This window comes from Cupressus sempervirens, chromosome 2 (assembly GCF_028749045.1).
Source record: "Cupressus sempervirens isolate cs-2001-9-10 chromosome 2, ASM2874904v1, whole genome shotgun sequence".
Lineage (NCBI taxonomy): Eukaryota > Viridiplantae > Streptophyta > Pinopsida > Cupressales > Cupressaceae > Cupressus > Cupressus sempervirens.
In genome coordinates, this window is record NC_143119.1 from 475920803 (window position 1) to 475933204 (window position 12402).

The following is a 12402-nucleotide window of genomic DNA, read 5'->3' on the forward strand; positions in this document are numbered from 1 at the left end:
TATGTGAAGGATAAGTTGATGATGTAAGATGTAAGCAATGAATAAAATATCTTTCAAATTTTAAGTAGAAGTATTTTCATAGTTTGAGCGTACTCTTATATTCAGACTCTTTTAGTTTGAGTGTACTCTTATCCCTTCACTAAATGTGTTAATTAAAGGATTTACCTACCTCCTTGCCAATGCTATCTTGAAAATGCTTGTCTGAGGCTTCTCCCTCCGAAAACAACCCACAATATCTTGCCAATCGTCTTTGTGTTGACAAATGTTTTCTCACCTTGATTGAGTACAAGAATAGCATCAAACAAAATTTAAAAAGACACTATAGTTTCTAGTTCAAATATTCAATGAAATAAGTCCAACTCTTACAAGCAATCCACTTCTTCTCCCCTCTAGTTTCAAATCTATGGGTGGAAATGTATTAGCCGTTGGAAAATCTTCAACTTTTGTGGTGATGCCTATTACAATAATAGATAAGATGTCTATTATTAGTTAATAGTTATCTTGTAAATATCTTTAGCTTTAGTTTGCTTTCGTTTTTTGCTTTCTCTGGAATAGAATGTTTCTATTTTTTACGATCATTTCCTAAGGAAACATCGTCTCTTCCTTTTGTATAAATTGACCTTTTGGTCTCTGTTATTAATAAGCAAGTATTTACCAATTACCTTGTAATATGGTATCAGAGCTAAATACTTAAATTTTTTTGGAAAAATTTATAATTTCTTCTTGAAATTATTTGTTTAAATTTTTCCAAAATTATTTCAGCTAATTTCTCCAAAACCCACCTAGGGTTTTTCTGCTTGGAGAAATTCCCGAATTACGAGTCTGCAAATCGCATGGAAATCGTGGCCATTTTTTGGAGACTCGCGTTTTTGGGGTGAAAATCTGCATGTTTCTATATCAAATCTTCATGCTCTTAATCGTCTCAGTCTGTCATCGTGCTCTGGGAAGCATATTCGACCATTTTTCATCAAGAAATCTGAAGTTTTTTCAAGCTTTTTTCAGCTAGGGCCGTTTTTTTTGAAACCCTAATTTTTGGGGTCGAAAAAAATTTTTGTTTGCAGATTCTTGGTGGGTTTTTCGAGAGCTCAACTGGGTTGTCGTCCGTTTTTTCTGGGTGCCTCGATTTTTGTGCCTCGATTTTCGAGCCAGCAGATTCAGAAAACGACAACAAATTCCTTCTGAGTTTTTCGAGCTCTCTTTTGGGTCATTCTCTGATTCTTCTGGGTCTTCCGTATTTTTGCCTCGAAGAACGTGCCTTCACAAATTTTCACAATTTTTCATTGAAAAACGTGCCATGGCATCTCTGACAAATATTCTGCTCGAGCATAATTCCAAATTCAATGGTCGCAATTATGGAACCTGGAAGCAACACATCATTGCAATCTTCGAATATCGAAACACCGATCAACTTGTTCTGGGTGTTAAGCAGCGTCCGACTTCTCCGGGTCCTGATCAAGATACATGGGATCTGAACAATCGAGAGGCAGTAATGCTTCTCAAACTCTCCGTAGCTGATGACCAGCTTTCTCAGATTCCATCCGGCAAGACAGCGGCCGAAATCTGGACACATCTAAAAGGACTTCATGAGACTTCCGACAAGAGCAGAGCCTTCTTTCTGAAAAACACTTTGTTTTCTATTGTCATGGATGAGCGCACCTCACTCCAGGCACACCTGAATCGGATTCAGGAAATCCGTGATCAGTTAGTTGCCATCGGTCGCAAGATGGAGGAAGAGGATATTGTGGTAATCACTCTTCGGAGTTTACCAAATTCCTATGAGCATTTTATCGAGACTCTCAACATCACATCTACTGGTGTTGATCTAAAGTTCACTGATCTCTGCACCCTGCTACTTCAGCAAGATCGGTGGAAACAACAGTTCGGTAGCAGCTCCAGTTCCACCTCCACTGAGCAAGCCTTTGCTGCGAAATCCTTTCAGAAGGATAAGGGCAAGTTTCAGCAACCATCTCAGCAGAAGTCTTTTGCTCCAGCATCCGATGGTACCAAAAAGAAGAACATTCAATGCAACTATTGCCACAAGTATGGTCACATGAAGGTTGCATGTCGGAAACGCTTAGCTGCCCAGTCTAAGCAATCAAGTTCGCAACCCAAAGCGAACAGTGCAGAGCACACTGAGCAGGTGGAATCTGCCTTTTATGCCTTCATGGCTAAAAGACCCGCAGATCATGTACAGTCATCTGCCTGGTACATTGATTCAGGTGCCTCTCGACATTTCACTCACCGCAAAGACTGGTTTACTGACTACCAGCCTTATTCAGATTCTATTATCTTTGGTGGTGGAGAAGAGTACACGGTTGTTGGTAAAGGCAACATTCAAATTCAGTCTGTTGGGAGGAAGCTCATATTCCTTGATGTGTACTACGTTCCAGGGATGGAACTAAATCTACTCTCGGTCAGTCAGTTGCTGCGACATTCTCCACACTTGGCAGTCACCTTCAGTTCACATCAGTGCACCATCACTGATCGGGCGACTAAGTCTACTATTGCAGCTGGTCTTGAGGATCATGGTCTTTTCAGACTTATTGATTCTGGTGATTCTCAGGACTTAGCTATGGCTGCTCGGCGATCTTCCATCAGCTCACTTTGGCATCAGCGATATGGGCACTTAAATGTGCATTATCTCTCACAACTTGCTTGGGATGAGCTTGTTCTTGGTTTGCCAGAGATTCAAACCCAACACCTTGGAGTTTGTGACGCATGTCAGGCTGGGAAGCAACATCGCACACCTTTCCCCAGTGGCGATTCTTGGCGAGCTTCTCAAGTACTTCAGCTTGTTCATGCTGATATCTGCGGCCCTATGGCCACTCCTTCTGTTCTTGGGTACAAGTATTTTCTGTTGTTTGTAGATGATTTCAGTAGAAAAATGTGGGTGTATTTCCTTAAAAAGAAATCCGATGCATTTATTGTATTTCAGAAGTTTAAACCCTTAGTTGAAAAAGAGTCTGGGAAATCTATTATTACTCTTAGATCAGACAATGGGGGGGAATTTTGTTCTAATGTTTTCTCCAGCTTCTTGGATACACATGGCATCCAACGCCAGTTCACCACACCCCACACGCCACAACAGAACAGTGTAGTTGAACGTCGGAATAGGACAATCACCGAGATGGCTCGTTCCATGCTCGAACACAGACATGTTCCGAAGCGTTTTTGGGCAGAAGCAGTTAACACTGCAGTTTATCTGTTGAACCGGTCACCCACAGTGGCGGTCAAAGGTAAAACTCCGGAAGAGGCCTGGTCAGGTCGCAAGCCCAGAATCAGTCACCTGAAGGTTTTTGGCTCTCTTGCTTTTGTTTGGATCCCTGATGCTTCACGCACCAAGTTGGATGCCAAGAGTCAGAAACTAATGCTTGCTGGATATAGCAGTCTTCACAAAGCCTACCGCCTTATTGATGTTGAGACATCTCGTCTCATATACAGCCGCGATGTAGTCTTTGATGAGCAGCGAGGACCATTCATGCCTGTTTCTCCTGTTCCTGATCCAGCAAACCAGCCTATGCAGGTTCATGATTTGGGAGTTCGGCTTCCATTAGGTCCACCTGATGGGAGGGCTCCAGTAGCTCCTACAGCTCCAGTCCTGCCAGTGATACCTGTACAGCCACCTCCGGCTTCTCCTGCAGGATCACCTCGTTTTGAAGATGCTTCACCTGAGTTTGATCCAGATTCTTCTGATCAGGATCCTGCTGATCAAGCATCTCCTAGTACTACTGTTGGTCATTCTCCTCTCCGGCCTAAGTGGTGGGCTAAGACACTTGCTGATCTTCATGATGATGAGCTCATTGATGGGAGAACTACTCGGAAAAAAAGCAAAACTATAGATTCTGTTAACTTTGCTCTTATGGCCAACATTCACAGTGTGTTTGAACCTCAAACATATTCCGAGGCTAAAGGAATTCTAGAGTGGGAACAGGCCATGCAATCTGAACACCAAAGCCTGCTGAAGAACAACACTTGGGTCCTTTTTGATCTTCCCCCAGGGAAGACACCCATTAGCTACAAATGGGTCTACAAAATCAAACACAAATCAGATGGTACTTTGGATAAGTACAAAGCTCATTTAGTGGCAAAGGGCTTTTCTCAGCGTCAGAGCATTGATTATGAGGAGACCTTTGCTCCTACTGCAAAGATGAGCACCATCAGATTAGTCCTAGCCATGGCAGCACAGTTTGGCTAGAAGGTCCATCAGATGGACGTAAAGAGTGCTTTCCTGAATGGTGATCTCCATGAAGAGGTCTACATGACGCAGCCTCCTGGTTTCAAAGTTGCTGGTAAAGACCATCAGGTTCTCAGATTGGTAAAAGCTCTCTATGGTTTGAAGCAGGCCCCTCGGGCATGGTACATCAAGATTGATACGTACCTCAGTGATCAAGGCTTCAAGAGGAGTTCTTCAGACTCAAATCTGTACATCAAGACTACTGACAGTGACATCATCCTTCTGATTATCTATGTGGATGATTTGATCATCACTGGCAGTTCGGCATCTTTGATTCAGGGAATCAAACAACACTTATGCCAGTCTTTTGATATGACTGACCTTGGGCTCATGCATTATTGCTTAGGTGTTGAAGTTTGGCAACAGTCTTCTGGTATATTCATCTCTCAGTCCAAATATGCCAGAGCCTTGTTAGACAAATTCCGAATGCAGGATTGCAAACTTGCATCTACACCTATGGAGAAAGGTCTCAAGTTATCAGCCAAGTCTGATTCTCCTTCCGTTGATGATACTACGTGTAGGCAACTAGTAGGCAGCCTCATCTACCTATCTGCTACTAGGCCTAATATCAGCTTCGCAGTCAGCTATATTTCACGCTTTATGACAGCTCCTAAGGCTGATCATTGGATGGCAGCAAAGCGTGTGCTTCGTTATGTGAAAGGCACTTCTGATTATGGACTTCTGTATTCTCGGAGTTCTAATCCTAAACTCAGTGGGTTCACAGATTCAGATTGGGCAGGCTCTGTTGATGATAAAAAGTCAACATCTGGATGTGTTCAGTTTGGGATCCGGTGCAGTCACATGGACCAGCAAGAAGCAGCAGGCAGTTTCTCTCTCTTCTACAGAGGCTGAATATAGAGGGACTGTTAAGGCAGGATGTGAAGCTGTCTGGCTTCGTCGGATGCTTGGGGATATGCAGATGTCACCAGCAAGACCGACTACTCTGTTTGTTGATAACGAAGGCGTTATCAAGTTAGCACGGAATCCAGTCTTCCATGAACGAACCAAGCATGTGGATGTTCATTGTCATTACATACGACAGCTGGTTGAAGACGGGACTATAGATCTGCAGTATGTTCCTACCTCAGATCAGACTGCAGACATTCTCACCAAGCCTCTTGGTCCTGATAAGTTTGTCAAATTCAGAGGACAGCTTGGTGTGTTAGATAGATTAACCATTAAGGGAGGGTATTACAATAATAGATAAGATGTCTATTATTAGTTAATGGTTATCTCGTAAATATCTTTAGCTTTAGTTTGCTTTCGTTTTTTGCTTTCTCTGGAATAGAATGTTTCTATTCTTTACGATCGTTTCCTAAGGAAACATCGTCTCTTCCTTTTGTATAAATTGACCTTTCGGTCTCTGTTATTAATAAGCAAGTATTTACCGATTACCTTGTAATAATGCCTTCCAAGCCTATTTGTTAGTAATTTGATAATACGAGGTAGATATAGTTGAGAAGAAATTGACCTACTCAATCATTGAGCTTCTTTCTCTAGTTAGGAAATTCCAAGTTTTCTCTAAGATCTTATTAGCTAAACACATATATTACTACTCATGTTGAGGACCTGATGGAGCCAAAATTCAGAAGTTCCAACTTTTGTCTAAACTTAAGAGACAAGGCTGGAGATAAATGAGAACAGAGAAGTCGACACAATTTGGAGACAGCATGTATCAGCATATGAGAGCATGGATACTTTCATGCTTCTTGTGGATGGCAACAATGCATGCCCAAATAATAACAGACACTTCTTATAATTAAGTGCCAGAAGAGTCAAGTCTGCCATCTTTAAGTCCCCAGCATTTATTTTGGGACCTGGACAAGTCCAAGATAAATGGTATTATGGCATTGATTTTCCCAAAAGCCATATTGCACTCAAGGGTTTTAGTGCAGAGGTTGTAAATGAAGATGGAAACCCAATCCCTTTGTCTGAAACTTACCTGCGTCACTGGGTAGTTAGCAGGTTTTACCACAAGGCACCTGTTACAGGAGCAGAAAAAGGAAAAACCTAAAAGACTTGGCATTTCAGACTATATCTCAGCAGGAAATGATGGTATTTGCCAAGCTAACATTCTTAGCCAATACTTTGGGCTTCGGTTTGTAACACGTCATACCAGTATGTCCATTCCTGATTCATATGGGATTATAGTTGGAGATCCTAGTAAAATACTGGCAGGATATGAAGAGTCATGATTGTTGAATGTGCATGCTATTGATACAAGGGGTGTTGTAAACTCTCTTGGTTGTACAGAATGCAAATGTGATCTCTACAATGTTACAGAAGATAGACGCCATCATCCACTTAGAAAAGATTGCATAGGAGGCTTAAGTTGTCGCTATGATGGTACCCAGTGTCAACTGAAAGAAGGGATTTTTTTAAAAAATTCTTTACTGGAAATATTCTGTATATTGGATGGACTGCTTGGAGAGAAGAATTCTAAATCAGCATATACAGAAGTTTGTTCTCTGGCTGCCCAGCATTTTGGAAGGATACGTGAAGCCCTTATCGACCGTAGCGTGCCATCCACTCTAAGCGCTGGTTTTCTGACTCCCTGCCTGGGCAGATTAATAGTGGCCCCTGTGCAACACCCGTAAAGAAGGAAGTTTGATAGATTAAAGTTTTGCAAATGTATGATAACCAATGATGATGGTCAAGTGCTGGAGGTTGAATGTTCATAAGAAAAGGCTCCATTAATTGTACCTGTGTACTGCAGTGAAATCAACCTGATGGTAATAAATTATCTTTGCATTGCCAATCGCATGAGGTATGGCCGGATTTTGTCTTCAGTGAGGGGTTTCACGTCTTGTTGCTTCATGCTGTAATTAAATTCAGGCAAAGTATTTTCCAGAATCGCGTGAACGGTGGTTCTGTCTTATTCATCATTAGTCTGATGATTTATGCCTTGTTTTGTAGGTCCACGTGTATGGAAGATATGGAGACCTTCAAACAAAGCATATCGAACCAGCCATCGGGAGCATAAGATCCTCACGTCATGAAGGGTTGCGTTTTGTTTCCTGTTGCAATTTCACAACATATCTTTCAAATATTAGCAATTCCTCTGTTGGCTAGCAGGAGATACGATGCTTACAGATATGCCACAAAGTTTTTGATAAGAAAATTCGTTATACTGGGCATGTATACGGGAGATAAGGAGATTGCAAGTATACCGCCAGTTACATTAAAACATAACCAAACTGTGTTTAAGCCGTATAAAAAAAATTTAATTTGGTTAGTTTTTGTCATGAAGGGATGCAATGTTTTGGAAGGTAACTGTTACTTCCTGACCATCTATAAATATGTGTAATTGAAAAATCAAGGGACTACCATTCATATTGCTTGAAAAAGAAGCTCTGCATATTTAAAAAGTACATATATTGTTAAATTTTCTTCAAAAGTAGAGTCTGAAGTTTAAACTAAGCAAGTGAAATTCAGATTTTTGAGCATAACTTTTGATATTGTATGGGATTAAAGTGGTGTTGAATGGAGCATTGATAATCAGAGTGTCTTCAATACCAATTTTCCTACAATATAATCTGTAAGATCTTTGTTTGTTTTAGAGTTAAAATATATGTGATTTGTCCTTTGTGATCACTTTACTCTTTATTTGTTTATAATTCATTATTACGATAGGTGGATCGAATTGTTCATTACTATTTAGATCTGATAAATACAAATATTGTAAGATATTATTATTTTCTTTATTTGCATATATTTTGTCCATATAAGGGTTAAAACATCATAGACTGATCTAAATACATGAAAAGTGTAAGAATTTGAGGCATCGTAATAACTGAATCATTTACAAATATTATATAACCAGTATCATAAAGTTGTATGTGAGAAATATATATTTGACTCTATTACCCAATTAAACCCTGGCACTGATCACAAATTTGCTCACAAATTGCAATTCATAGGTTGGCAATACTTTAGCCTCTTTCCTTTAAGATTTTGATCTTATTTGTTTTAGTAATTTGTTTTAAAATTTTGATTTCAGCAACTCACAGTTCAACTAAAGTAATCAAAATTCGAAGAATAATACTCATTAGTTACAATCTAGAAGCTTTCCTTGAATTCTTGCCACTTGAAGAAATTATCTTTGTGTTATAATCTATTCACTATAAATCATCTTGGATCCAAGTTTTGCTACCCAAGATCAGGTGTACAGGCCTTGGTTTAGTGGAGCCAAAAGCGCGGAAGATTTGAATCAAATTGATTGATCCTTTTAAGTTGGCCAAAATCGATTAGATATCCCAGCATCGAATAGGCAAGGCTCGTAGGTTTCTAATCAACGATTTTGATAACCAATAGATTGGCGACTCTACTGGGGACAAAGTCGCAAATAAGTTTTGCATACTTACTTCGTTAGACCAGTGTAGAGTTTCATTTAAGCACGATTGTGGTAAGTTTTCAGATTGTGTATTTTGTAAGCGTTTAACCAAATTGTAAACATACTATTAGGTTTACTTTTAGTATTTCCATTTGCTGTTTTGTAGATTTCAGATTATGTAAACTAGTTTTCTTATTACATAAGATTCTTCTTGAAAGTTGAAAAATCTGATTGTGTCCAAATTTCTGAAACTGAAACTTATATAATCCATATAAAAGCAATTAAACTTTCAATTTTATTGTTATTTTCAGAAAACCATTCTCAAGTAATTATTGGCATTAACTCTACTAGATAAGAACCTAGACATTTCTTTCTTTCTTTTTAAGAGAAAGTAGTGACTATTGTGTTTCGCTAATATATTTTATAGAGCAGCATTTGTTTACTTTTGAAGTGTAAGTGGGGAAGAAGATCAGTCAATCCCCGACCTAAAAGACTTGAGCAGTTAACTTTTGAGAAAAAACCAAGAAAGAAGAAAGTTAAAAATCCAAAGTCAAAAATGTTTTACACAAAACACAAAAACTTTCAGGAAATGACCAACAAACAACTCGAAATGTGTGAATCAAGTCACGATACTCCTGAAAAGGATGAAGAAAACTGTAATCCATTTTTTCACATTCCTGGGGTAGATGAAGAGCCAGAATGCAAGATAACTCGTATTGAGGATGACAAAGAGCAAGAACAAATAATGCAATGGGATATGATAATAAAAAAGATGGCTGAAACAACAAATGGTAATAGTGCAATATTGGCCAAAACGCTAAAAATGCAGCCAGATGATATTCTTGAAAAAATAGTGATATCAAAGGATCTTATTGCTTCCCCATTTAGAAAAGCATGTAATGAAGATAAATTAGATAGATGGAGGGAAGAAAGGTCTGATCAAATACAAAATGAAGTGAATAAATCATCGAAGTACAATCCACCCCATAGAAAGAATCTGGAATCACAATTTGCTACTAGTCATATTTATCCCTTATATGAGAACAAAAGGGATAAGAATCACAATAATAATTTTAACAAACATTTCCACAATAATCAATGGGCTTGGAATAATGGGCAGCATACCAGAGGAGTTCCGCAAAATAATGGAAACATTAGGCAACCCTATGGTTTGAATCAAAATAATAACAATCAAAACACCCAAGGTCATATAGTGCAAAATGAGGGCACTAGAAATCAAGTAATAAGGCAGCCTCTGGCAATCGAAAAATATAGACAGCTTGATTTCAATGGGATTAGAGGATATCCAAATCTGATATCAAATGACTTAAGGAATGTTATTCCAAAGTTTTCAGGAAGCGGAACAGAATCTGTTGAGTGACATGTGATTAATCTGAAAATGTAATTGAAGATTTTGAGGAAGACCACGAAGATGTATTCATGAAACTTTTTGTACAATCATTAACTGAGGATGTTGCAAAATGGTATCGAAGTTTGCCGGATGGATCCATTTCTGGATGGTGCGATTTTGCTGATCAGTTCATAGAGCAATTTGGTGATCACAATGACACATCTTTTGCATCACATGAATTAACAAGTATTAAAAAGAATACAAATGAGTCAGTATCAGAATTTAAGAAAAGATTCAACAAAGTTCTCAACAGGATCCCAAGGGAGACTAGACCGGTGGATTCATTTTTTATTGATTTCTACTTAAGCGCATTTGATAGTAAAACCCATTATGAGATAAGATCTCAAAGACCTTCTTCACTACCACAAGCTTTTAAAATTGCAATGACAATTGAAAATGATAGAAAAGCAACAGGCAAAATCAATAAAAGGGATGACCCAAAATTATATAATCTCAAAAACCCTAAGAAGGATGTGAATTAAAAGAGATAATGGATATGCTCAAAGAAATGAAAGTCAAACAAAGTAGAAATTAAAAACCACCATTCCACAAAAATGACAAGATGAGACTACAGGACATGCCTTACAATACAAACTGGAAGAATGGGAACCCAGAGAGACCGAATTATGTTAAGGACACCCCTGATCCTTTAAGGAAAGTCAACATTGTTGATGATGGACCATGGTGTGATGTATGTAGGCTGCCTCATGATTCTAAGTATTGCATTGTTGCACAATCTATTTTTGAGAAAGAAAATCAGGAAAGTGAAGAAAAACCTGTAGTCAACACCATATCATCAGAACTACTGTGGGGTAGAGATGAAGATGATTCTACAGACGAGGACCAAAATTCTAATTGTTATTACAAGGGTTCTAATCAGCAACATTGTATTCAGCAAGTGTTTTTAGATGAGGAAGATGTACCTACTTTACGCAAATTGACAGCAAAAGAAAGGAAGGCTTATACTATTGCAGCAGTAGAACATGCTAAACACACTTACCAGAGAAGAAATAAAGACAGCAGTGCTGATCAAGGTAGTCCTGGTGGTATATTTGCAAAAAATCAGCAACAGGTAGAAACATCTAAAACATTCGGTAATCAAACTCAAGCCAAGCAAAAAGAAGGTAATTAGTCCTATAAGGTGACCAAGCAGCCAGTCATGCATACTAATGGTAAGCAAATATTTGATTGTCATAATTTTATGAATCATGCTTTGTCTCAATTGAAAATTACTGTGCCTCTAATGGAAATGATGGAATTTTCTGATTACAGGGATGAGACTTTGAAGATATTATCTAGTATAGAAGATATTAGTAATAAGAATAATGTGAGAAATAATGAAGAGCCACCTATTGTATATCTAGAGACAGCATTGAATAAAAATTCAAATCAAGCGGACCCATTTTATTTAACATTGTTAATAAATAATAAATTAATAAATAATTGTATGATTGATTCTGGCACAACTGTCAATATCATGTTTGCTGATGTAATGAAAGAGATAGGTCTCAAAGTAGATACTCCTTTTGGGAAATGCTATGCTATGGATAATAGATCTGTGCCAATAGTTGGAATTATTAAAAATGTTGAATTTCGTTTTCCATCATTTCTACATTATATCATACAGGACTGATATCACTATAGTTGAGATTTCAGCAAGTTATGGCATGTTGTAATCTAGACAATGGTCGAATTTAGTTGGTGGTCACGTGCCACTAGATTTGTCTTATGCTACCATACCTATAGGGAGCAAGGAAATCAGAATTGAGAGGGAACCCCGGTCATATTTACCTAGTTGAGGATTATATTCTAGATCCTGAAGTAAACTTTTGCCATTCTGACATGGATAACTTCCAGGTAAGTGTAACTAAACCAGCTTCTAAAATTGTTAATCCAATTTCAATACATGCAAATGAAGATTGTAATAACATTTGGCAAATGTTTTTTGATGGTGCTTGTAGTAAAGAAGGAAATGGGGCCGGTATTATATTTATTTCGCCGTCAGGTAAAAATTTTAAAATTTATTTCTTATTAAATTTTGAATGTATGAAGCTCTAACTATTGGTCTTGATATTGCTAAGGCTTATGGGATTAAATTACTCACTGTCTTAGGGGACTCAGATCTGATTGTTTCTCAAATTAGGCATAAGTTTTCAACTAGGAAGCCAAGGTTAAAACAATATCGTAATTATGTATGGGATTTGTTAGAATTTTTTGATGTTTTTTCTATTTTATGGATTGATAGGTCAGCTAACTACCTGGCTGATATAATGGCCAACCTTGCCATTAGGCAAATTGATCTTCCATTTAATGAGGTCATTCAAGTAGAAATGAAAAACAGACCTTCAATACCAGATAACGTGCAAAATTGGCAAGTTTTTGAAGATGATAGAGATATTATTAGGTTTTTAACTTGTCAGGAGG

General features: G+C 38.1%; 1 protein-coding gene across 3 annotated transcripts in view; it reads right to left on the reverse strand.

Moving 5' to 3' along the window:
* LOC149573100 (Tetratricopeptide repeat (TPR)-like superfamily protein) overlaps positions 1–12402 on the reverse strand; it is a 107203-nt gene that overhangs the window by 54337 nt on the left and 40464 nt on the right. Inside the window, exon 1 of one of the 3 annotated variants that reach the window (XM_089814277.1) lies at positions 6938–7251. The exons of the other annotated variants lie outside the window; for them this stretch is intronic. The gene's annotated coding sequence lies outside the window, so the exon portion shown is untranslated. Of the gene's footprint in view, positions 1–6937; positions 7252–12402 lie in introns of those variants that run through there. 3 annotated transcript variants of the gene reach the window in all.